Below are 25,673 nucleotides of genomic sequence, written 5' to 3'. Positions count from 1 at the left end.
TCCATTTACATGTACAAATTGGAGTCTATTAGATAGATATGATACAAACCACTGCAGTGCAGTACCTGTAATACCTACAGCATGTTCTAATCGCTCTAATAGGATATTATGGTCAACAGTATCGAACGCAGCACTGAGGTCTAGCAGGACAAGCACAGAGATGAGTCCACTGTCAGAGCCATAAGAAGATCATCTGTAACCTTCACTAAAGGTTACCTGACTGAAACTCTTCAAATAAGCCATTCCTCTGCAGATGATCTGTTAGCTGTTTGACAACTACTCTTTCAAGGATGTTTGATATGAAAGGAAGGTTGGAGATTGGCCTATAATTAGCTAAGACAGCTCGGTCTAGAGATGCTTTTTAAGTAAAGGTTTAACTACAGCCAGCTTGAAGGCCTGTGGTACATAGCGATTATTAGAGATAGGTTGATCATATTTAAGATTGAAGCATTAATTAATGGCAAGACTTCTTTGAGCAGTTTTGTAGGAATGGGGTCTAAAAGACACGTTGATGGTTTGGAGGAATTAATTATTGAAGTTAACTCAGAAAGATCAATTGGAGAAAAAGAGTCTAACTTAACATCGATGGTACTAAAAGTAGCTGTAGATAATGTTACATCTGTGGGATGATTATTGATAATTTTTTCTCTAATGATAAAAATTTTATTTGTGAAGAAGTTCATGAAGTCATTACTAGTTAACGTTAAAGGGATGGTTGGCTCAGTAGAGCTCTGACTGTTTGTCAGCCTGGCTACAGTGCTGAAGAGAAACCTGGGGTTGTTCTTATTTTCTTCAATCAGTGACGAATAGTAAGATGTTCTGGCTTTGCGGAGGGCTTTCTTATAAAGCAGCAAACTATTTCTCCAGGCTAAATGATGATCCTCTAAATTTGTGACGCCATTTCCTCTCCAGCTTACGAGTTATCTGCTTTAGGCAACGTGTTTGAGAATTATACCACGGAGTCAGGTACTTCGGATTTGAGGCCTTAGTTTTCACAGGAGCTACAGTATCCAGAGTCGTACGTAGTGAGGAGGTAAAATTATTAACAAGATAATCGACCTCTGTTGGAGTAGCGTTCAGATAGCTGCTCTGCTCTATGTTGGTACAGGGCATTGAAGATGATAACAGTGGGTGGATTATATTCTTAAACTTAGTTACAGCACTTTCAGAAAGACATCTACTGTGATAAAGTCTACTCTCCACTGCTGTGTAATCAATTATTGTAAATGTAATGTTATCAGGAAATGATCAGACAGCAGAGGGTTTTCAGGAAACACTGTTAAATGTTCAGTTTCTATGCCATATGTTAAAACAAGCTCTAGAGTGTGATTAAAGTGGTGGGTGGGTTCTTTTACATTTTGAGAGAAGCCAATTGAGTCTAATAACAGATTAAATGCAATGTTGAGGCTGTCATTTTTAGCATCTACATGGATGTTAAAATCACCCACAATAATTATTTTATCTGAGCTGAGCACTAAATCAGATAAAAAGTCTGAGAAATCAGAGAGAAACTCTGTGTAAGGCCCAGGTGGACGATAGATGATAACAAGTAAGACTGGTTTCTGACTTTTAAAGCTGGGGTGGACGAGGCTCAGCATCAGGCTTTCAAATGAATTAAAAGTCTGTCTTGGTCTTTGGTTGATTAATAGGCTGGTGTGAAAAATTGCTGCCACACCGCCCCTCGGCCTGTGCTTCGAGATTTCTGGTAGTTAGAATGACTCGGGGGCTCGCTTGGCCACTTCGGGGATGGGGTGCCCTCGGCCTCTCGGCCTGGGGCTCGGTCACTCAGGCACAGCTGGCTGCCGGCGGAGCTCACGGGCACGTCACTGCAACCCCCCCTGGCTTCTGCTCCGCGGCTGCTGAGTGACCCCTCATCTGGGACTCTCCTCAGCTCTTTCTGGGATAGTGGCGCGGCTGCCCCTCTGTTGGTCTTCCTTGGTCTCTTGTGTTCTGGGGGCCTCTGGATGTCTGGAGTTTTGATCTCCTCCATACCTGCTTCATGCCCTGGAGGACCACTGGATGGAGATGGAGAGGACCTCTACATGCCCTACATGGTGAGCTTGGCGGTGAGCACCTTCAACAGCTGCATCGACCCGTTCATTTTCTACTACGTGTCCACGGAGTTCAGGCAAAAGGCCAAGAGCACTCTGTGCTGCCACTGTGATTCTGAGGATAAAACATACTCTCTGGTCAAGAATGTGTCATCTTTATCGTCAGGCCCAAGGTCAAAGGTCACCCTGCTGTCCATGTCCAGTCGACAGAGGCCACCTGAGATGCCATGCAGCTCCCAGGAGAACAGAGTAACGGACACCTGACTGCAGACTGTCACGCAAATGTCTTCAAATTGTTGGACTGCTCCTTTAAATGGGGAGCTACAGTATATTGATCTCTTATTGGCTCTGGTCACGTCAGCTGATGTCACATGTTAATGATTTGTTTTTTCACTAGGACCAATTCTGTTTACATTATACATGCTTCCCTTAGGCAGTATCATTAGAAGACATAGCATAAATTTTCACTAGTGATGCGCGAATCATGAACGAATCGTTCAATACTCGAGAATCACTTTACTGACTCATGAATCATGATTCACAAGCCCAACTGACTCACTGACTCATCCCTGTTGCTGTTAGCAGCAATATATCAAGCTTATAATTAAAATTGTGGAGAAAAACACAACATCCAGTATCTTAACAAAACATTTCTGCTCTGAACTGGAAGAAAAAACCCTGAGTAGAATTCAATTCAATTCAATTCAATTTTATTTATATAGCGCCAAATCACAACAGAAGTCGCCTCAAGGTGCTTTATATTGTACAGGAGCTCGCACAATAATACATACAGAGAAAAACCCAACAATCATATGACCCCCTATGAGCAAGCACTTTGGCGACAGTGGGAAGGAAAAACTCCCTTTTAACAGGAAGAAACCTCCAGCAGAACCAGGCTCAGGGAGGGACGGGCCATCTGCTGCGACCGGTTGGGGTGAGAGAAGAAAAACAGGATAAAGACATGCTGTGGAAGAGAGACAGAGATTAATAACAGATATAAGCTCACATCAAGACAATAGCTCCTCGGTTCACAGTAGCATCGCTCTGCTAACATGCTAACAGCACATTTGAGCTACTCACCCCCTCCCTCCTGTTGTTTGATCTTTTCTCCTATATATATATATACATAGCAACTCACTAACAATGTATCAGTCTATGGCCACTTGTAAAACATTTTTAGCCAGGACATCATTAATTAGTGGGTTTTATGAGTATGTTATATCCAAATGTCTATCTCATTATCATCTTCTTCATTCTGTGGTAGGGTGATGTTGCATCTCTGAGTTGTCTAAGTGTGTTCAGAGCATCAGTCATGTTCGATGACTGTAAATATGTGTGTGAATGCCAGAGTCTCCACAGACTACTAAAGATCAAACTTCTATCTATCTGCAACTAATTATAAAACCCTAAGCATATAAGTAGATATCTGTAAACATAAATGACAATCAACAATACAAATCTAACATTCTCCCCTTTGGCAGTTATGCTAGAAAAGTCCCTAGTTATGAATACCTCATGTCTGGTAGTGTTAATGCAACCATTTTTATACTCAGCATATGTAAACGTACACAGTTTCACAAATGTATTAGCAGTTACCCAATTTCTCATTGATCTCATTCAATGGTAAACTGCATCCTGCAAGCAAACAAATGAATTGTTAATGGTCAAAAAGAAATTAACATTTTCAAGATCACTCCAGCTTGGTGGTGCTCCTCTGCAAGACATGTAAATCGCACGTCTCTCTGCAGAGTGGTTTAAGTTCTGCAGGGTGCCATAAATGTCTCTTCCAGTTGTTTCCATCACTGTTCATAGGACCAGAGTCCAAATGTATGTAGAATAGACATTCAAACATACCAGTTGAGTTTGTTGTTTGTCAACATGGGTCTCAGCTATCTTCAAAGCTGTAGACCTCGTCAACACTTGAGTTTTGTGGCCTCTACCAACCCCCATCACCTCACTTCAGGCCTCTGTCCTGTGGGGATACATATGACTCCTCCATTGTCCATCCTCTGCAGGAAAAACCCTCTGTGGAAAGGGTGCTGGATCCAGTTATCTTACTGCTGTTATGATCCCAGCAGTCTTCAGTGTGCCAACGTATGCACAGTATAGTGACACAGCATTGGGTGATGTTCAGTGGAAACTGCTGTCATCACCACCATAGCTTCTGGTTCCTGTGCTTTTCACAGAATCACGATGTCATCCTTGGACTCCCCCTGCGCTGTCGTTGGAGCTTGGCACGCTCCCCTCATCCTTCAGGTGCCCATCTGTTGTCTACAATCTCCTCTGTTGGCCTCTGGAAAGCCCCCTTGGCACAGCTCTCATTCCAACGCAGCTTCATGGTCCTTGCTGTGGCTGTGGAATCTGATCTCATGATGGGCCCCAAACAGCTCGACCTTTGACCTCAACCACTGCCTGGGCTGTCAGCTCTGCTTGGAATGGGTTCTCGCTTCTCACTGGGCCTCTGAAGATTTCTCAGGAGATTCCTTTCAGCAATACTCTGACTGCTGCTGCTAGGAGGAAAAACTCCTACTTGGAAAGCATGTCAATCATCATCAAACCACATTCTTTAGTTCAGTGAGCTTCATTTATGGACCATCAAAGCCTCAGCTGAACATGGATGCCCCACTTTACATAGGTTTAATACCCGTAGATGAACTGTTAAGCACACAAAAATCATAAAAACATAGTTTAGAAAACATAGAAAAGATAGTTTCATGTAACTCTTTAACTCTGGACCCCTCCTCTTGACGCATGGACACTCCGATGAGTCAACTCATCCAACCTAGATTCCTGTCTGAAAGAAAAATATTAGCTAGATCATGTCCCAGGCACCCTCAGGGCTTCACCTCCTCTGGAGTAGCTCCGTAACCCTGCAATAAAAGATGTTAGTGTGTTTTGCATATTAAGTTTGCTTAAAACCCCAGCTCCGCCAGGAGCCTGCATACACACCATCATGGCCTGGAAAACAAGATCTGGAAGTAAAATCAAACTTCACACTTATAAACAATTGTATCATAAGAGTAATAGAGCACTCTTAGAAAAATAAACATTGCAACACACATGGACAATCCTGGAGGTCAGGCAGAAGTTGACAGGTTCCAGAGGTGCTATAAAAAGGCCATAAAGTTACCCATCCATATCTGTGGACAGAAGTGACACAAGTTTCAACACAGGGAATGATTCACATGTTATCCACATCGTCAAAGTAACCTTCACATTTTCCCAACAACACAGTGTAACAGCATCACCAACTCATAACCTGTAAACACAGTTTTCCTCACACATAAACCCAGAAATCCTGTAGTAGAAAACATCAACCAGCTATCCTGGTATAAATCACATGAAGAATTGTAATGCTGTAGAAATGTTAGCGCTGCGCAGGTGTACACACTTTGTCACAGTTACCTCTGTGAGCAACACAAGGTAGTGAATAACACCCCTGGTAGATGCACAGACACAGAAAGTGACATTTAAAAGGTTAAATCATCATGCAACCTCGATGTTGTTGTCATCTTTCTGCTCCTGTAAAAAAGAAACACACATAGATTCATCTGCACCTTTGTCAGGTGGGGGTTAACTTCGCACAGTGATGTCAGTCAGTCAGTTTTATTTCTCTTCCACTCATTCATTCATCCTTTCTTTGCTGACAGTGGAAACTGTCATTGGATTTCGTTTCCACTTCTCAGCAAAATGACGTCATTTCAAAAAGAAAAAGAAGAATTTTTTAGATCGGATTATCTCGCTGAATCCTTTTTTGGGTAGGGACCTATTTTCTAATTGTCCCATATAAGTGGCTTTCTCCAGAGCCCATTGTAATCTTTTGGAGAAACTCACTTGCAACAATTTTCTCGACGACGCGTCGTATAGCGCTTCTGTTCTAATCGTGCAGATCTGCTTCAAACGAGGTCATCAAACAAACTTTCAGTGCACTGTGAAAGTATCAAAATAAAAAGGCCTCGTTAAGTCATGACACACACTTCTCATCTCAGGAGGGTAAATCATACCATTAGCATGGTTCATCATACCATCATACTAATTGGCAGGCTCAACTTCACAACAAAAGAAAAATCATCAGCTAGATTAATTCAAAACCAAACCAACCATTAGCCGCACAACACACAACATAAGCCTCATGTCTCATTAGCTATGAATTTTAATCCCCAGGACTGTACTTTTCACTCATTTAGGCCACAGATTTTATTTAGTTTTCCTTTTTCCCCGTCATCATAAAACATGTGACATGTCGTCATGCATTTCACAAAAGACGTTTGTTCTTATATATTCAGAGTTGTGTATCTGGGTGCAAGATTCACTCACACATCACAACAGGAAACTCAGTGTTTAGAGTCTCCACTCTAACAAACTCCAACACATCCCATTCACTCGTGCTAGAATTCAGCCACCTTTACTTAATCTAAGAACCATCAACTAATTTGCATATCAGCTATTAACCCACTAAGCTGACAGGACAACAGAAATGCATGTTCAAAATATTATCACAAAAATAGAATTTCCCTCATACAGTAAATTACTTGTGCTGCACCAGTCAAGCAGAAAGCATCTCCCAATTTACTATATTACCAACTAAATTTATTGTCTGATCACTGGTTGATCTGTTTTTTCCCACAAAATTAAACTGTTGTCCTGCAACCTAGAGAGTTAACTGTCAGCATTGGATAAATTCAGCATTTGATAACAAGTGTCTGCTAAATTGACTCTATTTTAGCACTGATGAGAGATAACAAGCTGATCTTCATTGCATGTGTGTTTGTGTTATTAGGCAGGTTTAATCGATGTCTGTGGAGCTGCATCTCCAGCAGGGCATGTTCTTAAAGCTGCCTTTCCTACACACTTCTCTGCTATTATTTGATCATTTTCAACTAATGTGCTATGAGTCCACTGATTTTTTTTCTTTTCATCACACGAGGTGACTTGGACAAGATGATAAACAGACTCACATGCTTAAGATGGTGTCTAATCTTCATGAGCTCTCTTGTGTTTGTGTTAGTAGGGTTAATGCATGTTCTGCTTGTGTGTGTGATTTTGTATATGTTTCTTTTCGCAGTGTTTCAGACTCCTTCACAACTTTCCACTTAAGCAGTCAGTTTTCTTTTCCCCAGGCTGGCTAACCCAAATTTTGATTTCCCACATTAAACACCAGCTTTCCTCTGTGTTCTCACCTGCTCTCACTCTGTTGTCCTCTCCCACTTCAACAGTCCAATAGCCGGCAGTTCTTCTTCAGCTTTGTCCTGTGTTCCACTGTCTCTTCTTGCCATTTTCTCCAAAAGCGGCAAATGTCAAACTCCAACAGTCTCCTCAGTTCTCCTCAAAAGTCCTTTTCACAAGCACAATGAAGTTGCAGCTTGTTGGAAACAGTGTCATTCATCCAGTCAGTCAGGATGATGGTTTACTCTTCTTCTCTGATGCTGTTTGTCCACACTGCTGCTGCTTGCTGGGTCTCTTTGCTCAGGACTTTGCTGCTGTCTCTTCATCTGCCATGTTATTGCTCTTGGAACTGCATTCTTTGTCTTCAGGGAGGAGTGAGAGCTCACTTGTGAGGATGAGGGACACATGGAGCTGTAAATAAGTTAGCCAAAAACTTGGCCCGAATGTTCCCAATGATGTTAAACTATAATTTCCTTCTGACTGCTGCATATGGGAAATTGATCCGGGTCTGCTCCTCACCTGCAAGTGACACACTGAGACATTTTGATCATTGTTCTCATTGCTTAACCGACACACAGAACTCTCTCTCTATTTTTTGTGAACTCTCCTTTCTTAAAAGTAGAAAATGAGATTGTAGTTGTTCTTGGCTGATAAACTCAAAACCTTTTTCCCTATGTATATTTCTCATCTACAATGTAGATTTTTCTCCTTCTTACTCTCTCTCTCTCTTTTTTTTTTTTTTACACTAGCTGGTGACCTGCAGAATCACCACTCTCACAATGGGAGACAATTACGTTTTGTTTTCTGTTTTGGATTCTTTTCAGTATTTATTTCTGCTTGGAGGGTTTCTTTTAATTTAGTCAATGCGGAGGGGCTACATTTTCCCTCCCATGTGGGGCATTTAGTTCTTTTCTCTTGATTTCTCCATCTACATGCACTAATTTGTCCGGCGCCTGGACATTTTTTCTCTAACCACTGCTCGTCAGCAGTGAGTTTTGAAGCTTCGTTACCCATTTTAATCCTTTACAACTACACAACTGCGGCACCTTCTCTGGTACGAGAATCGAGAGAGGTAGTTGACACGGCCTTCTACTTTCAAGCTATTCTTGAAAGCGGTGTCATCTTTATGTGATGCCTCCTTATTGTGCTGTAAAATCAACTTATTCCATCATCACAAAAACAAAACAATAAATACCTTTATGCGCGCGCTAACTTTACCCACTACGGGGAGCTACCAGTCCCAGACGAGCTCTATCTTTATTTTAACCCACTACGGGGAGCTACCAGTCTCAGACGAGCTCTATCTTTATTTTAAATGCTACCAGCCTTCTTCAGGCGAGCTTACACGATTTTACGCAACGTGTCTCAGAGTGTTAATATTCACCTGCTTGTTAATTCACTGCCGGTCTCTCAGGTCCACCTCATCGACCCCCACCGTCGTGGACCACTTCTAAGAACGCTGGCCAGAACCCGAATTCACGTCTCTGGTCTTTTATCCTGTACCTAGACAGGAGCTGTCGACAGACTTCAGCGCGGGCTTCTCACGACGTCAGGACTCGATGAGGTTTTCCCGTAGGATCACACAAAAGTGTTATGTTAATCCGGCTCGAAGGACCAAAAAAATGTCAGGAGTTTTCCTGTAATGCAACTCAGATTGGAATAAGTGACACTCAGACAGGTTTTACAAATTAACGTGCACGGGAGAGAACTGGACAGGCGCCGTTCCTTCGCTTGACCTCAGTTGCTCTCATCCGTTCCCCCGTAACACTGCTCTTTTATTGTGGTTACATGAATATGCATAGTTTCATTAAACATATGACGTATACCTTGTGTGTGTGTGTGTATGTGTAGTGAGATATGATCCCGTGAAGACTCCCCAAAGCTGGTGCCAGGAGTCTAGCGGTCCATCTAAACAAAACAAAACAGATACAGAGTAGGTGTCCTCCTATACCATAAATCAGTAAGAGAAGGTACAACCTCTCTCATGCTCCCAGGATGTGTGTGTGAAAGTCAGAGAGCTCTGGAATGCACACAAAGCTTGCACAACATAACTTCTCTAGTAAAAAAGTTCACTATGACATCATTAGCACAATAGAGACTGAGTAAAGTTTTAGATGCTCCAAATCTGACATTTACACATGAAGGAATCAATATGGCAGATTTAATGGGATCAGGGGAACCTCATAATTGTGCTAAGAAAGCAGAACTTGAAGGGAAAGTCAGGGAAGATTTAAAAGCAGAACCTATCCCTGGAGCTGAGGATTGGTTCATAGATGGCTGCTGTCATCGTGATGAAGAAGGATCGAAAGCAGGCTATGCTATAGTCTGCAAACAAGGAACTGACTTTGAGCATCAGTGGAAGAAGCCACGCTGGATGGGTCCTTACGAGGTCATTGCCAGAACAACTACAGCAGTTCAACTAAAAGGGAAAGGTGATACCTGGTATCATTGGTCGCAGTGTGCGCCAGCACATGAGAGTTTGGTAGAGGAAAACTCCTCTACACCCAACACAAGTGGTAACGAGCCGAGGCAGAATAAATCCTCTCACCTGTGCAACGGGCCAACCAGTAGTCCACCTGGGAGGCCGAAGAAAAAAGAGGAGAAGCGCAGAAGGTCGCCACGCCAGCAGAAAGGAGCGGTGACAAGTTGAGGACTTCACAAAAGCAGGGGAGTTTCATTCCAGGATACAAAGTTTATATAACATGATGCAAACACACGAATCAGAGACACGTAATGAGAAGAAACTTATTAAAATGTTCCTTACAACTACATGTTTATTGTATACAATGATATTGACTATGGCTGTGTTGTTTATTGTCTATATTTTGCAGGGCACTCCGGACCACTTGTCTGAACACGGAGGCCAGTCCAGCCCAGCACTTCCTGAGACTGTAGTTGCCAAAACGGGATCGGTAAAAAGACAAAAGCGCGAGGTGTCAGGTAAAGGTGATGAGTGTCTCAGCATGAATAATGGCATAGAGTTGAACTATGTTAAAGGGTCTACCAGCTCATTCATGTTTGATTTGTGTGACGTCATTAAGTGTACAGGAGCCAGTAGTAGCTGGAGAGTGTCAAGAGGAGAAATGTTTTGTTGCTATTGTTTGCTGCTATTTTTATAATCATCATTATCATTTCATTATTAAGAGTGATGTTGCATTCAGATGTTCAAATATATTGGTATTATATCAGTCTTTATTACAGGTCCAGTTATAACCACTTCAAACTGTTAAGTTGAATTTATAATCTTAAATGTTTCTGTGTAGACTGCAGGGACAGGAAGTTACATGTGTTTGAAGTTGCAGGCTTTGCAAAAGTGAAACTGAAAGCAGAGTCTGAGTGTAAGCCAAGAGTAGGGTGTTTTATTTTGCATTAATATCTTTGATTAAGCTTTAAGTAGTTGTATTAGATTGAAACATTTGTTTTATATATTTTACATGTAAGTCAAGATCATTACACACAGGATGGCCTTAACCTGGTTGCCTAAGTTGAGGTCAACTAAGGTTCAGAGAGCACATGCAAACTCTGCACGCACAGACAGACGAGACATACACACACAGAGTTTCAGTTGTGCTGGCCTTCTGTCTAGTGGAAAGGTTACAAGGTGTAGCTGATGAAGTGAAGGGTGAAACAAAGGGCAGCAGAAGCTGACACATACACACATATTAGATAGACTCCTTTGAGTAGGTAATCATGTTTTGCTTGCATCTGCAAAGTGGGGGTGCGTACATGTTAGTCTGTTCCAGGAAGTACACCAGATGTCCCAGAGATAAGCGACAGCGAAGACAAGCTGAGGGGAAGCACCGAGCCGAAGACGATGTTCTGTGGACTGTGTTCAAAGTTAACTGAACGGTTGTGGTTTTGGAGTGACGTATGCTTTGTTTGAGTCTGCCTGACAACAGAAACCCTATAAAGCCTTTGTCTGACTATTGTAAGGTAGTTCGATGCTGAAATCTGCACAGCGTTCGGACTCCGCGCGCGTGTATTCTTCTTATGGCCTCTGACAGTGGACTCATCTCTGTGCTTGTCCTGCTAGACCTCAGTGCAGCGTTCGATACTGTTGACCATAATATCCTATTAGAGCGATTAGAACATGCTGTAGGTATTACAGGTACTGCACTGCAGTGGTTTGTATCATATCTATCTAATAGACTCCAATTTGTACATGTAAATGGAGAGTCCTCTTCACACACTAAGGTCAATTATGGTGTTCCACAGGGTTCAGTGCTAGGACCAATTCTATTTACATTATACATGCTTCCCTTAGGCAGCATCATTAGAAGACATAGCATAAATTTTCACTGCTATGCAGATGACACGCAGCTCTATCTATCCATGAAGCCAGGTATCACAGACCAATGAGTTAAACTGCAGGAATGTCTTAAAGACATAAAGACCTGGATGGCCGCTAACTTTCTGCTTCTTAATTCAGATCAAACTGAGGTTATTGTACTCGGCCCTGAAAATCTTAGAAATATGGTATCTAAGCAGATTCTTACTCTGGATGGCATTACCTTGGCCTCCAGTAATGCTGTGAGGAACCTTGGAGTCATTTTTGACCAGGACATGTCCTTCAATGCACATATTAAACAAATATGTAAGACTGCTTTCTTCCATTTGTGCAACATCTCTAAAATTAGAAACATCCTGTCTCAGAGTGATGCTGAAAAACTAGTTCATGCATTTATTACTTCCAGGCTGGACTACTGTAATTCATTATTATCAGGATGTCCTAAAAACTCACTGAAAAGCCTGACAGACACTCTCTCTACTTTTAAGATTAGGCTTCAAACTTTCCTTTTTGCTAAAGCATATAGTTAGGGCTGGACCAGGTGACTCTGAATCCTCCCTTAGTTATGCTGCTGTAGGCTGCTGGGGGATTCCCATGATGCACTGGGTGTTTCGTCTTCACTCACTATGTGTTAATAGACCTCTGTGCTGAATCATACTTGTTATTCATCTCTGCCTCCCTTCCCCTAAAAGGGAGTTTTTCCTTCCCACTGTCGCCAAAGTGCTTTCTCGCAGGGGGTCATATGATTGTTGGGTTTTTCTCTGTATGTATTATTGTAGGGTCTACCTTACAACATAAAGCACCTTAAGGCGACTGGCTACCCAGCAGCCACAGTGCAGAAGCCACAGGGGGCTGGGGTGACGTGCCAACATCGCACCGAGCCACAGGCCCAGAGGCCCGAGGTCCCCCCATCCCCCGGAAAGGGCCCAACCGAGTGTCTTTTATACCTGTCATTTCAGTGTAATGTTAAATCACATCACTGGGTCTCCCTACTTCCACTTACACAACATCAGTTGCTACTCCCTCTTATTCCCTTCGGTCTTTGTCCACCATTCACCTTATTGTTCCCTCTGCCTGTCTCACCATTCTGGTGCTGTGCTGAAGTGTTTTATGGCGTGTATTACATCACCGCTCAGTAAAGGAACTAACAGGAGTAATATCCCACGTCTGCGTTGACCGTCAGCCTGCCGATGTCATACGTATCGATCATGTTGGTGTCCCACTTCTTCCGGTAGCTGGTGTCATGGAGGACGTCGTACAATGTCTCTGCTGTCACGTCCTTACAGACTATCCTCATCTGAGACACAGAAAGAGAGAGGGAGAGAGTCAAGCAGAGGTTAGGACCGATCACGCTCAACTCTAACCACCAGTTTCCATGCTGGTGTACTGTGACATTTAGGTGTGCCATGGGATTTTATTACTGCAACTGCATGAAATGTTAGAAACATACATGTGTTTGGATTGTAGGAGGAAGCCGGAGAACCCAGAGGGAACCCAGAGTGATGACTCCTAAGAAAAAAGTTCATGACTTTGAGTCACCTGGTGTCCAGGTTTTCACTGGTAGTGCTATCTTTAAGGGGAGGGTGTGATGACCCATGAAACAGCAGGTGTGCTGTGTTCTACAGGAGCTGATTGGAATCCTGCATGAGTTTCTTCAGTGGAACAGCCTGTCTTGGAGATTCTTTACACCCTTTAGTGCTTCCCAGCACAGGATAATCCCGTAGTCACAGGAGCACACTGATGATGAAGAAGGGAGGTCTAGCTCACGATTAAGGAAGCAAATACAATACAATCGTATTCCCTTGCCATTAATATTCAAGGCTAATGCAGTCTGAGGAGTAAATGAACTGCATTTGAATGTCACACATTTATGTGACTTCAGGGATGCATGTCTAATTGCATTCACAGAGACTCACAGATCTTTTAGCTCATAAACTTCTTAAACACTTTAAACTTGATTTTAATCCTGTTGGTTGAATTTTAGACTCTTTAACTAACAGATCTCCATGTGTGAGAGTCAGCATCTGTTTTTCTAATCAGCGGAATTCTTCTATTGGTTCACTACAGGGATGTTGTCTCTCTCCCCTACCATATATTTTGTACACTAATGATTGTCGTAGCACACAGGCTAACAGGCATTGTAAGCCTCCTCCATGGTGAACAGTAAAATGGTAAATGGCCTGTATTTATATAGCGCTTTAATAGTCCCTAAGGACCCCAAAGCGCTTTACATATCCAGTCATTCACCCATTCACACACTGGTGATGGCAAGCTACATTGTAGCCACAGCCACCCTGGGGCGCACTGACAGAGGCGAGGCTGCCAGACACTGGCGCCACCGGGCCCTCTGACCACCACCAGTAGGCAACGGGTGAAGTGTCTTGCCCAAGGACACAACGACCGAGACTGTCCAAGCCGGGGCTCGAACCGGTAACCTTCCGATTACAAGGCGAACGCCCAACTCTTAAGCCACGATCGCCCCAGTAGTAAAGGGTGCAGCCATTGATGGTGGTGGATAGTTGTATTTGGGGATTGGTCTTGATAAGCCTTTGTCCTTTGAGTCACATCTTGCTGTTCCAACAATAATTTTACTTTTTACTGAGATTGAGAGTTTTTAACATTTCATTTGAAATGACCATTTATTTAAAAAAGCTTTGTTTAGTATCATTGCCTGGTTACAGTAATCTGTCCTTGACCAACCAGACCAGACTTGGTAACCTGGCAGGGCTCTAGAGTGCGACCAATTTTTTCAATAGTGTGACTAAAAAGAAAAATCCTAGGTCGCACCGGTGCGCTGAAAGTGTCCGTGTGGTCAACAACAGACACACATTATGCTTCCACACAAAGACGTAACACAGAGCAGACCCGACGCATCAGAATCAACTTTGTCTTTCTCGGCTTTCTCACCCGACAGCCCGTAGACGGACACGCCGTCGGGACTCTGCGCTGTGTTTCGGTCTTTTTTGCGCTCGAGTCTGAGCTACAGGTTTTGTCTCTCTCCAACCAAAATTCACTGAACCAGCAGCAAAGGAAGCGGCAAACTACACTTCACATTTGATCAATGTCGTCATGAATTCCCTCTGACTTTTGCTGTTTTGCTTCTACCACAATAAAAATCACACTTCATGCACAGCTCCCTCTCTCTCTCTCCCTCTCTGTACTTCAAGAACAGTTTCCCGTCTCAAATCTCTGTTTTCTGCATTATCCATTCGCTTATTACCCACCAGTCTACCGTTGTTTACAGCGCTGTCGGCCGCTGTCTTTTTCTTTTCTTTTTTGTTTTACTTAAATGACCTCGGACAAGAAAGCCTAATTTCTGCTGTTCAATACTGAAGAAATGTAAACTTTTTAAAATTATGCAATATTGCAGAATATTTTTAAGGTTATCTGCTATAAAAAGTCAGGCCAGGAAAATCTTCATGTTTTTCTGTGTTTTATTCTCACTTACTTTGACACAAAGGCATCTGCTGTGATGTTCACAATTCTGATGAAGTCTCACATGTATCAGTACTGATAAAAGATCAGAATTATAACATTTCTGACTGTCTGAGGCAAAATTGAATCGAATCAAATCGGGACCTTGTGAATCGGAATTCAGCCTAATGAGCAGCCTAGGCCCGACAGAAGTGGATGCAGCTGTGGGTAAAAAGAAAAGATGAAAAGAACTATTGATAGCTTTTTTGTTAAGTTGAGGCCTGATCCATCTGAAATTCATAGCCAGTGCTCTGACATGGAGCCATCAATCTTTGAATGCTGAAAAAGCAGTGTATCCAGACAACACAATAAATGCCCAAGTGTCCCCTCTCCCCACTGTCTTTCAGCAGCAGGCAGCAGCAAACAGGTCGTCAGAGGAGCCAAGATGATGATTAAGTTTGTCATTGTCTACAATATTGCCAAAGAGTGCCAACGAACTTTAAGCACAAGCACAAGATTGTTAGTTAATCATTTACAAATGAATACTGTCTGTGTGGACTGCAATCCCCCCCCCCAAAAAAGTGCATATGTAAAACTGCCGTTTTAAGTGATGCGGTTGAAAAATTTGGGTGCGCCTAACTTTTGTGCTGGTGCGCCTAAGAAAAAAAGTTAGGCGCACCAGTACAACTGTGGCAAAAAGTTAGTCTAGAGCCCTGCCTGGTTAGTAAGGTCTCAGGTCCAGCTTCTGGACTCTTATAAACAGACGGGTACTGAGGAAGGAAACCTCTGTCATGTCTGTCTGAAGAGAGGATGGTCTGAACATCCTCTCTTCAGACGAAACCACAGACAGTGTCTTTTGTACCTGCTGCTGTTATGATGGTTATCAACGCTGACCTATAAGCGTTGTTGCCATCACTATTGCACTTTGTTACTGATAAAACTTGGGCTGTTTTTTGTTTTATTTTTAAATGTTTGTGTTGTTTGATGTGTGGACATGCTGCAAATCAGTTTCCCATTGGGGACAATAAAGTTACCAATTAGCAGTCTGACAGACTGTCTTAGGACAATTGGCAAACAATTTTCTGCAGGTTAATGCAGACGAGACTGAGTGTTTCATTAAGCCCCAAATTAGACAACATCCTGGTTCTTTCTCATTGACGGTGAAAGATGCTGCTCACAATCTTGATCTTTGATTTTTGATGCACATGAAGTCTGTGACCCGCTCTTGCTTTTCCACTTAAGAAATGTCGCTAAACTCAGAACTGCTGTCTCCAAAGGTGAATTGGAGATGGTTGTTCATGCCTTCATCTCCTCCCAATTAAAATATTTTGATGCTCCTTTGTCCCGTCTGTCAAAGACTTCTATAAATTACCTTCAAGCTGTTGAAAATGCTGCAGCAACACTTTTAACTCACTCATAAATTCTCACTTCATTGTTAAAGTCTTTGCACTGGTTTCCAGTTTGGTTTGGATACCAGTTTAAACTCTCACTCTTACTTTGACTGCCTTACAAGCGGCTTCATTTAAATGGAAGCCGCTGGTTCTTTTGGCATTATGATATTGGCAAATCACAACAGCGCTGCGTGCTGTAAGGTCAACACCCTACAATAATCCGCCTCATTCAGAGCTCTCGTGTGGTTTCCTGTTGGGTCTTTTCTGGATAAACCAAAGTGAACTGTTAGCAGAGGAAACACCTGATCAGGTGTTGTTCAGAGGCACCTCAGCAGCTAACCTGAGCAGCTTCACTTTCTCTGCTCTGACCTTATCAGGTGTTCTCAGGTTTCAGTGCTTTTGCATCCGGTTTTATCTCTTTGAACTCATCCAGGCTCAGACCATCTTCAAACTCGGACATCAGTCATCCTAAAAGGAGCTTCACAAGGATCTGTCTCAGGTCCTCTGCTCTTTTATAGTTAGACATTTAACATCTGCTCCATTTCTACTCTGATGACACAAAAGATCATCTTCAGCTTCCTTATTTCAGCAGCTTCACCAGCTCAGACCAAGGTTTCTAACAAAGCTCAGCTCAGGTTTGAAGATTTCATCGTTCCCACAAAATCTCCAAACAAACTAATCATGTGTTCTTATCTAACACAGTCGACCAATATTATCAGCCCAAGATTTTATTCCTTCCACAGTGACAGAAACTTCATCTGTCAGTGAGGATAATCCCTGATAATCTGAAGGCTGTGATTGGCTCTGATTCTCTGTAATAACCAGACTGTAGTCGTCTTCATTCTCCCCCATGAGGTTACCTGCTGTATTGAGTTTTTCAGTCCATCAGGGTCGTATTTGCAGTCCTGGTGTTTTGTTGGACCTGATGAGTTTCTGCATCACGTGTGAGACAAACAGAGCTACAGGAGATCACCATCTAATCCAAACCAGCTCCTCTCTCTGCCTGAAACAAACTGAACGATTTGAACATTAATCAGACAGACACCCGCCGCCTCCCCCTGTGAATGATTATGTGGAGCAGGTTATTATTAATGTGGAGCTGACCGTTCATGTGGACCACAGGAAGTTTCTCTGTACCGTTTCCAGCTCTGCTGCTTTGGTCACTGTTTGCATCGTTGTTGCAGCGCAGCCTGAACGATGACAAACCAAAATGTTCATGTAAAATATTCTCAGCCAGGAAAAACCAGACTGTAATTCCCCCTGTAGGCATGGAGAGATCTGAGCTCCAGATTTCCACCTGTCAGAGTTTCACAGTGGTCATGTGAGATGGTTTGTTACTGTAGGACGTCACTTTTTTCCACTGCTGTAATCGTGCTGGAGCGGCAGTCATTGATATGGTGATGGCGAGCGCTGTAAACTCTCCGTGTAACTCAATCAGCGAGACTCCGCTCCCTGTTAATCATTTATAAAGTCCGGAGCGCCGAGGCTTTGTGTCCGTCACTCAGTCCATCTCTCCTGCAGAAAACCTTTCAGCTCACTCAGGAGCTGAGCCAGGGTCTTCACAGCACATTGGAGACGACGAGGAGAGGTTCGTTTCCTTCAGATGAACTAAAGACACCACAGTTTAAAAGACCCGCATGTCCCCCTCCCCAAAGTTGTCCACTCACCCGCACGTCCCCTCCCCCCCGAGGTTGTGCACACGTCCCCCTCCCCCCATCATCTCCAGCTTTCATCAGCAGGGCGAGGTCATTTATGGTGCTGGAGAGTTTCATTTACTCTTTTCAGCCTTCAGCAGCAAGAGATGTGACTCGCAAATGGCAGAGACTCCACAGCCAGTCACATGAGATGACAGAAATCACCTGAACAGGTAAAACAGCTGTGTCAGTGCCCAGAATTGCCACAGTGTCCTTCAGCTGGTGATAAAAGGAGTATCACATCCCCCAACTCCCACAGAGATGGACATGAGGAAGCAGCTCTCATGTTTTTGACTGGGCCACGCACACAGCTTACATGGAACCAGTAACCAGTAAGAATGTCCATGTTTGAATCCACATGTGCTAGGAAGTCGAATGTTTTTAATCTTGGTTTTGTGGTTTTCACGTCACGGGAAGCCGTGACTGTGAGGTAAATCAGCAGGTGATCATGTGACCTGTTTGGTCGCTGGCTCCATCAGCAGCTCTGAATTAGTCATGAGGCAGAAGAAGAAGCAGAAGAAATGCCTCGCTGCTTTTCAAAGAGTTCATGAATTATTTACACTCCTCCTCGCACTCACACTTCCTCCCGTCTGCTCAGAGACTTTCTGTGATTGGTCTTGGTTCACCAGAGAAAAGAACACAGTTGATATTTGGTATAAATAAGCTCACCATCAACAAGTGGTTGTATGTTATATTGGACAAACTGACCAATATTGTCAAAGGAAAGGCAGACAAGTTTGAAATTGTATGAAGACCTTTATTGGATTTCCTGAAATACAACAATGCATAATTCAATTTAAATGATTGGACTGCATCTTTTTTCCCCTTGTCTGAACGTGTGGGGGTCCCATTTCACTGCAGGGCAACCTGCATGTGACGAATAAAGCTTTGATTGATTGATTGATTGATTGATTGATTGATTGATTGATTGCTCACTCAGGGTGAGAATTTAAAATGTTGGAAATGTCAATGAAAAAATTTAAAATTAAGGGATTTCAAAAATAAATAAATTATGGTGTTCCACAGGGTTCAGTGCTAGACCAATTCTGTTTACATTATACATGCTTCCCTTAGGCAGCATCATTAGAAGACATAGCATAAATTTTCACTGCTATGCAGATGACACGCAGCTCTATCTATCCATGAAGCCAGGTAACACACACCAATTAGTTACACTGCAGGAATGTCTTAAAGACATAAAGATCTGGATGGCCGCTAACTTTCCTGCGTCTGTGTACTGATATTCAGTATTACAAATTATTATCAAGATGTCCTAAAAACTCCCTGAAAAGCCTTCAGCTGATCCATAATGCTGCAGCAAGAGTCCTGACAGGGACTAGAAAGAGAGAGCATATTTCTCCTGTTTTGGCTTCCCTTCATTGGCTTCCTGTTAAATCCAGAATTGAATTCAAAATCCTGCTCCTCACATACAAGGTCTTAAATAATCAGGCCCCATCTTATCTCTCGCTCTGCAGGCTTACTTGTTGTTCCTAGAGTATTTAAAAGTAGAATGGGAGGCAGAGCCTTCAGTTTTCAGGCCCCTCTTCTGTGGAACCAGCTTCCAGTTTGGATTCAGGAGACAGACACTATCTCTACTTTCAAGATTAGGCTTAAAACTTTCCTTTTTGCTAAAGTTTAACGGCTGGTTCTCCCTGAGCCTGGTGCTGCCAGAAGTTTTTTCCTCCTTTTCCGTCCCACTGTCACCAAAGCAATCATGGGTGTTTCTTTGTGTAATTGTAGGGTTTTGACCTTACAATATAAGAGACAACTGTTGTTGTGATTTGGCGCTATACAAGTAAAACTGAATTGAACTGAACTGTTTCTCTCCACTTTCAGTTTTTCATCAATTAGAAAATAAACACAACTAAAATTCTGATTAAGATAAAATAACCTTTATTAGTCCCACATGTGGGAAATTTGTTTTGTTACAGCAGAAAGTGGACAGTGCAAAGTTATATAGCAAAAATTAGAGAACAGTGAAAGACAATAAGAATAAGATACTGTACACAGCTGTACAGTATAGAATAAAATAAAATAGGATAAAAATAGAATACAAATGCTTTATACAACTGAGTAAAAATACAACGATGCCAGAAAAGATTATTGCACATGTGTGGATGTGTTTGATCAGTTGAAGGGAGGAAAGACCTGTGAAATCTCTCCGTCCCACACCGTGGGTGCTGCAGTCTCCCACTGAAGGAGCTGCTCAGTGCTGTCAGAGTCTCATGCATGAGGTGGGAGATGTTGTCCAACAGGGATGACAGCTTAGCCACCATTCTCCTGTCACTCACCACCTCCACTGGGTCCAGAGGGCATCCCAGAACAGAGCTGGCCCTTTGGATCAGCCTGTTCAGTCTCTTCCTGTCCCCAGCAGAGATGCTGCTGCCCCAGCAGACCACACCATAGAAGATGGCTGAGGCCACCACAGAGTCATAGAAGGTCTTCAGGAGTGGGCCCTCCACTCCAAACGACCTGAGTCTCCGCAGCAGGTACAGCCTGCTCTGCCCTTTCCTGCAGAGGGCGTCTGAGTTATGAGTCCAGTCCAGTTTGTTGTTCAGATGAACACCAAGGTACCTGTAGCTGTCCACAGCCTCGATGTCCATACCTTGGATGTTCAGTGGTTGCAGTGGAGGATGTTTGTGCCTGTGGAAGTCTACCACCAGCTCCTTGGTTTTACTGGCATTGATCTGGAGGTAGTTCAGCTGGCACCAGTCCACAAAGTCTTGAGTCAGTCCCCTGTACTCCTTGTCGTCCCCATCAGTGATGAGGCCGACTATTGCAGAGTCATCAGAGAACTTCTGCAGGAAGCACTGGGTGGAGTTGTGGGAGAAGTCTGCAGTGTAGATGGTGAAGAGGAACAGAGCCAGAACCGTTCCCCGTGGGGCCCCGTACTGCAGACGACCCTGTCCGACACACAGCCTTGAGTCCTCACATACTTAAATCTAAATCACAAAAGCAATCAATGTACTGTTTTTGGTTGTTTTTTTTTTGCTTTTCCTTTTCAGAACTGAAATGAAAAACTAAAAAATAAATATAGTTATTAAAAACTAAAACAATCAAACTAATAAATACAGCAACCCAAATGTATATTTTACCCTTTCCCCTGATTCTGAAATAAAACTCTCGGTCTGTCAGGACTGAACCTGCTGCACCATCTGTAAAGTCTGTCCTGTCTGATAGAGCCCGTCTGCACAGAAGTGTGTGAGTGAAAGCAGGTCAAACCAATCGACTCCTCCTTCTTGAGTGTGCAGTTTCCTCGGACAATTAGTTTCCACCTGGAGGCCAAACGTATCACCTTTAAACCTTCACAACTCAACAGGAACAAACCTATCATCAGACACATGAAAGGAGGCCTGAAAACGCTGTGGGATGAAGTGGCAGAGGACAGCGCATGGTGGGAAAGGTGTTCTCAGAACAGGATGTCAGCGGCGTGTCCTGTGTGAAAACGAAGCTCTGAAATAACAAGTTTACACAGATCTGAGAGAGAGGGAGGAACACCAAACAGACCTGTGCTGTGTTTACACACCGCCTGCCTACAGCTGGCTGCCTAACAGTCTCTCTCACACACACCTGACCTGTACACCTGGATGGAAACTTTGAGAGCAGGTCAAACACGCCCAAACAGTGAAAACGTGCATGCATGGATATTTAAAAACCTGTGTTTGGTAGCCTTGAGCATGTGCAGTGGACGTTTAATTACAGCTGTTTAGTAACTCATCACGTCACGTTAACATCATCACTGAGCAGTCTGATGCATAAACGTGACCTAACCCCTCATACTGGATCCAGTTCAAACTGGAGATGTTTGCTGGGAATGAGTGAACAGCCTCATTCAACACGGGTTTATGATGTAACCTATGCAAACAGCTGACGCTGACGGCATTTGGCTGGTGTGCCTCTGTCTCTCCGCGGCTCCACTGCCAAACCACTAACTGCTGTTGGAGTTTCTCTCAGAGTCAATTTCAAAAATGGCGGCAGGAGAAGAAAAAGCCAGAAACACACAGGCTAAATCAACTGCACCAAACAAACCAATCACAGTTGCTGTGAGCCACGTGTGGTTAGATGTCAAGGAGGTGCATGTAACTTATGGCGTGGGGTCTCAGGAAGAATCTCCTTCTCCAGCAAGCTATCAGACTTTCCACTGCAGAATCCTCAAATTTAGAGTCGCTCTGACTGAAGCCGAGACCTTTGGTTTCACTCGTCACTGTCCCCATGCTGCATCAGCTGCTCCAGCCTGAGGTAGGGATTCAACCTTCAGTGGGTCGCTGTAACATCAGAGTTCTGTCCCACCCACCTCACAGAAGTGACTGAGCAAAGCTTTAACCTCCCTCCTTCACACTTTGTGCCTTTAACTTTATGGAAATGTTCTTTGTGTATTTGAAAACAAACCTTCAGGTGTAACTGCATCCATCAGAGTGATCCAGCTGTACACCATGGATCTGGGCTCAAAACTGATTCAGTTGTATCACTCGTATCGATGTTGATTCAGCAGAGAGCTCAGCATCATCAGCATTCAGCTGCACGTTGAAGCAGCTGTGAGGTCAGCAGCCTTCTGAGGAAGCCACCGTGCTTCACCTTTATTCATATAGCGCCAAATCACAGCATAAAGACCTGGAAGCTTCATGTTGTAAAAGAAAGACCCTACAAAGGACCTCTGACTGTCCTCAGCACCAGTTTGAGGCTACGAGCGGTTTAACAGGCTGAAAGATGAAGGTTACTCCGAGGATCGAAAGAGCCTGTTAGAAACTCTGACTGTAAAAATACTTAAACATGAAAAAATGCTCGGTTTGGAGTCTTAAGCACCAAACAAAACTGCACACACTCCATAAAGTGAATGTAGGCAGTCAGGGGCCCACCGCGGCATCCAGGATCCGCCCCTTAGATCAAACAGTGGCTCCAAAGATCTGATTGGTCGTCAATAAGCTGAAACTGGCCGAGCAGGTTCGGGAAGAGAGCCGGTTAAATGTTTGCAGAGCTGCTGCTCCAGGTACAGGTGACATCTGTCAGGTGGGCAGAGTCACACATGAACCGTAACAGGAGTTCTGATGAAGCAGGCCTGTTAACCCTTCTTTGACAGCTGGCACTTTAATGAGGCTGCCGCCCTGTGACAGTTGTAGATTTCACCTGTTTGTACCAAAGTAACACAGATTTACAGGTTACACCACTTCCAGAACTTTCAGTGTTTATACTGAGCAACTTCCTGTTTCCGCCTTAAAGATAAATAAGTAAAGTCGTCATCAATTGATCAGTGATCAGATTTCACTGATGATTCGATGGATTGATGGATGTGTTTCTGTAATTACAGTCCGAGTACCTCATTTATTGCAGTAACAGTACTCGTGAGTACTCTAAATGTGACATCATCTGATTATTACTTCAGATCAGCTTCAGCATCAAATCTTTGTGAGTCACCATGGTGATGCGAAAACCTCCAAAATAAGCAACCAATCAAACTTTCTGAGAGATGATGACACATGATCAAACCCAGTAGTTAGTGACTAACCAACTACCAACCCACCGATTAACGACCATTGCGCTAGCCTGTGCAGTTCTCAGAGGAAACTTTCACCATAATATAAGCCTCCAGAGTAACTCTGGGATGAAGTAGTGGAGTAAATGTACTCATTTACTTTGACTATTGTTTTTATTGTGAAGGAGCGCGGTCCTTTCGCAGTAAAAGCCAGCGGTGACGCGCTCACCTTGAGCTTCTGCACGGTGCTGCTGTCCTCCTCGCGCCCCCACACCGTCACCCCTCCCTTGCTGTAGCGGCGGGTCCAGCCCTCCGTGCTCAGGCACTGCTCTCTGAACGAACAGAAGTCCGAATCGTCCGGATTTGCACCGGCATCTCTGATCAGCTGCCCACCGACCTTTGCACCTCACTGTGCCTGCACGCCGCCCTCACACCACCAACAGGTAACTGCTGTCCCGGTGGGGGTATGTGAGCGGCAGCGCCCGATGATGCCTTTATCTGACCCAGCGCACAGATAGGACGGAGAGCAAGAGGTCCACTCTGCTGCTCAAACACTACAATACCACAAGCTCGCGAAGGTGGGGCCTATTGAGCACCTGCTGGACAGGTGAAGCCACAGTCGAAGGAGTCCAGGTGGAAGGTTCACCAATGAGATGGAGGACAGAACACCAACGGGAGATGCACAATACGAATTTTACACGGACACAAGACACCGAGAAGCTATAAACCAACAAAAAGAGGTAAACACACGAACACACACACACACATACAGCTGGCATCCGATGGGTGTGGCAGTGTGAAATCTCCATGGTGCAGCGAGGAGCTGCAGGAATCAGAGCGGAGGGAGTCATCTGTCTTCGCGCACCACCTTTGAGGCCCTGCAGCGTGCTGCCTTCACGTTCCTTTGGAAATGTGAGCTTCCCCGGCTGCAGAGAGCTACCTGAATCTCTCATCTGATCTCCGCTCGTTCGTTTCGATTAAAAACACAAGTCAGCGTTTCCACCTGTCACCTGGTACAGCAGATAGACAGTGAGACGGTGTAGTTTGGTAGAAAGAAAATAGTTCCTACATAAAACTGTTTGCCTGACCTCCTGATGGAGCTGCTGAGGTTTCAGTATATATTTTTGGGAGTCAGCTCCATCACGCTGAAGTAAAGCAGGCATCTCTGAAAGGTGGAGAGACTGAATATGTCTGAGCGCTTCCTTTAATGCTGACTGTTTGATTTCCAGAGGCTCTTGAAGGCATCGGTAACTGATACCTGTTCTCCAGGTGAAGCAGTGGGCGGAGCAAAGTGTGTGTGAGTCAGATCAGGTGTTATTTTCCATCATGTAACTGAGTCTGGATGAAGGTCAGAGAGGAGGAGAGAGAAAGTAAAGCATGATGAACGTCAGAGTGTCATGTTCAGGTGCTGTCTGATCTGTTAGTGAAACAGATTATCTGGATAAGTGAGTGCGCCCCTGCTGCCAGTGCACCGAAACCTGCAGGACTCGGCTCCAACCTTTAACTTCTGCACTTTCGTTTTCCAGTTCAGGGGTCGTTTCCACGGTAACAAACTCAGTGCAGGGCTGCTCTAAAAATGCTTCTTTTAGGTTCCCTGTGCTGGTCTAAGCTGCTGTGCTTGTGCTGTACAAACTAAAGCTGCATGTGATCTGTGTGGTGCTGCAATAAATGCGAATTAATGCCAATTAAATATTGTTCAGATATTAATGTTCCTGTTAACAATGAGATTTATACTTAGTACAATTCTAAATATTAACAAAGACGAGGCTTATTAAACTTCAACCCTATAATCGAAAAACCATTTTAATCAGTGATCATGAAGGATCAGTCTCTGAGAGGCAGAGAGCATCGCCAGGTGAGCTTATCCTGCCGTGGCTTTATAGGTGGGAATGAATCACCGACTCTTCAGCTTTGGAAGAATCAAACTCATTATGTAAAGAAATCTTCAATAATGAACTCTTATGAGAACACTGCTCTTAACTTTCTTTCTTTCTCCTTTCTAAACGACACATTTAAGGTTGGCTGGATTCAACAATTATGCAGGTTTCTACAAGTATGTGTGATGTCATCCTCTTCATATCCTTTCTAAAATCGCAGCTTAAACTAATGTCTTGTTTGTAATTATGATTTGACAAAATGTATTTAAGCTCTCAGGTTTTCATCGTCAGGTTCGCAAAAATCACAATTCTGTGTTCTGAA

At 43.7% G+C, this 25,673-nt stretch overlaps 1 long non-coding RNA gene across 1 annotated transcript; it reads right to left on the bottom strand.

Annotated features, from left to right (window-relative positions):
• Positions 1-12,671: 12,671 nt before the first annotated feature.
• LOC112845623 (uncharacterized) lies at positions 12,672-23,774 on the bottom strand. The gene is made up of 2 exons (XR_003218483.1): positions 23,704-23,774; positions 12,672-12,802 (listed from the first exon to the last, which is right to left on the bottom strand). It is a non-coding gene; the product is annotated as an uncharacterized LOC112845623 (long non-coding RNA).
• Positions 23,775-25,673: the final 1,899 nt, after the last annotated feature.

The sequence above is a fragment of the Oreochromis niloticus genome, unplaced genomic scaffold, assembly GCF_001858045.2.
Source record: "Oreochromis niloticus isolate F11D_XX unplaced genomic scaffold, O_niloticus_UMD_NMBU tig00008141_pilon, whole genome shotgun sequence".
Lineage (NCBI taxonomy): Eukaryota > Metazoa > Chordata > Actinopteri > Cichliformes > Cichlidae > Oreochromis > Oreochromis niloticus.
The sequence above is the reverse complement of the archived record's forward strand: the minus strand, read 5'-3'. Positions and strand labels throughout refer to the sequence as shown.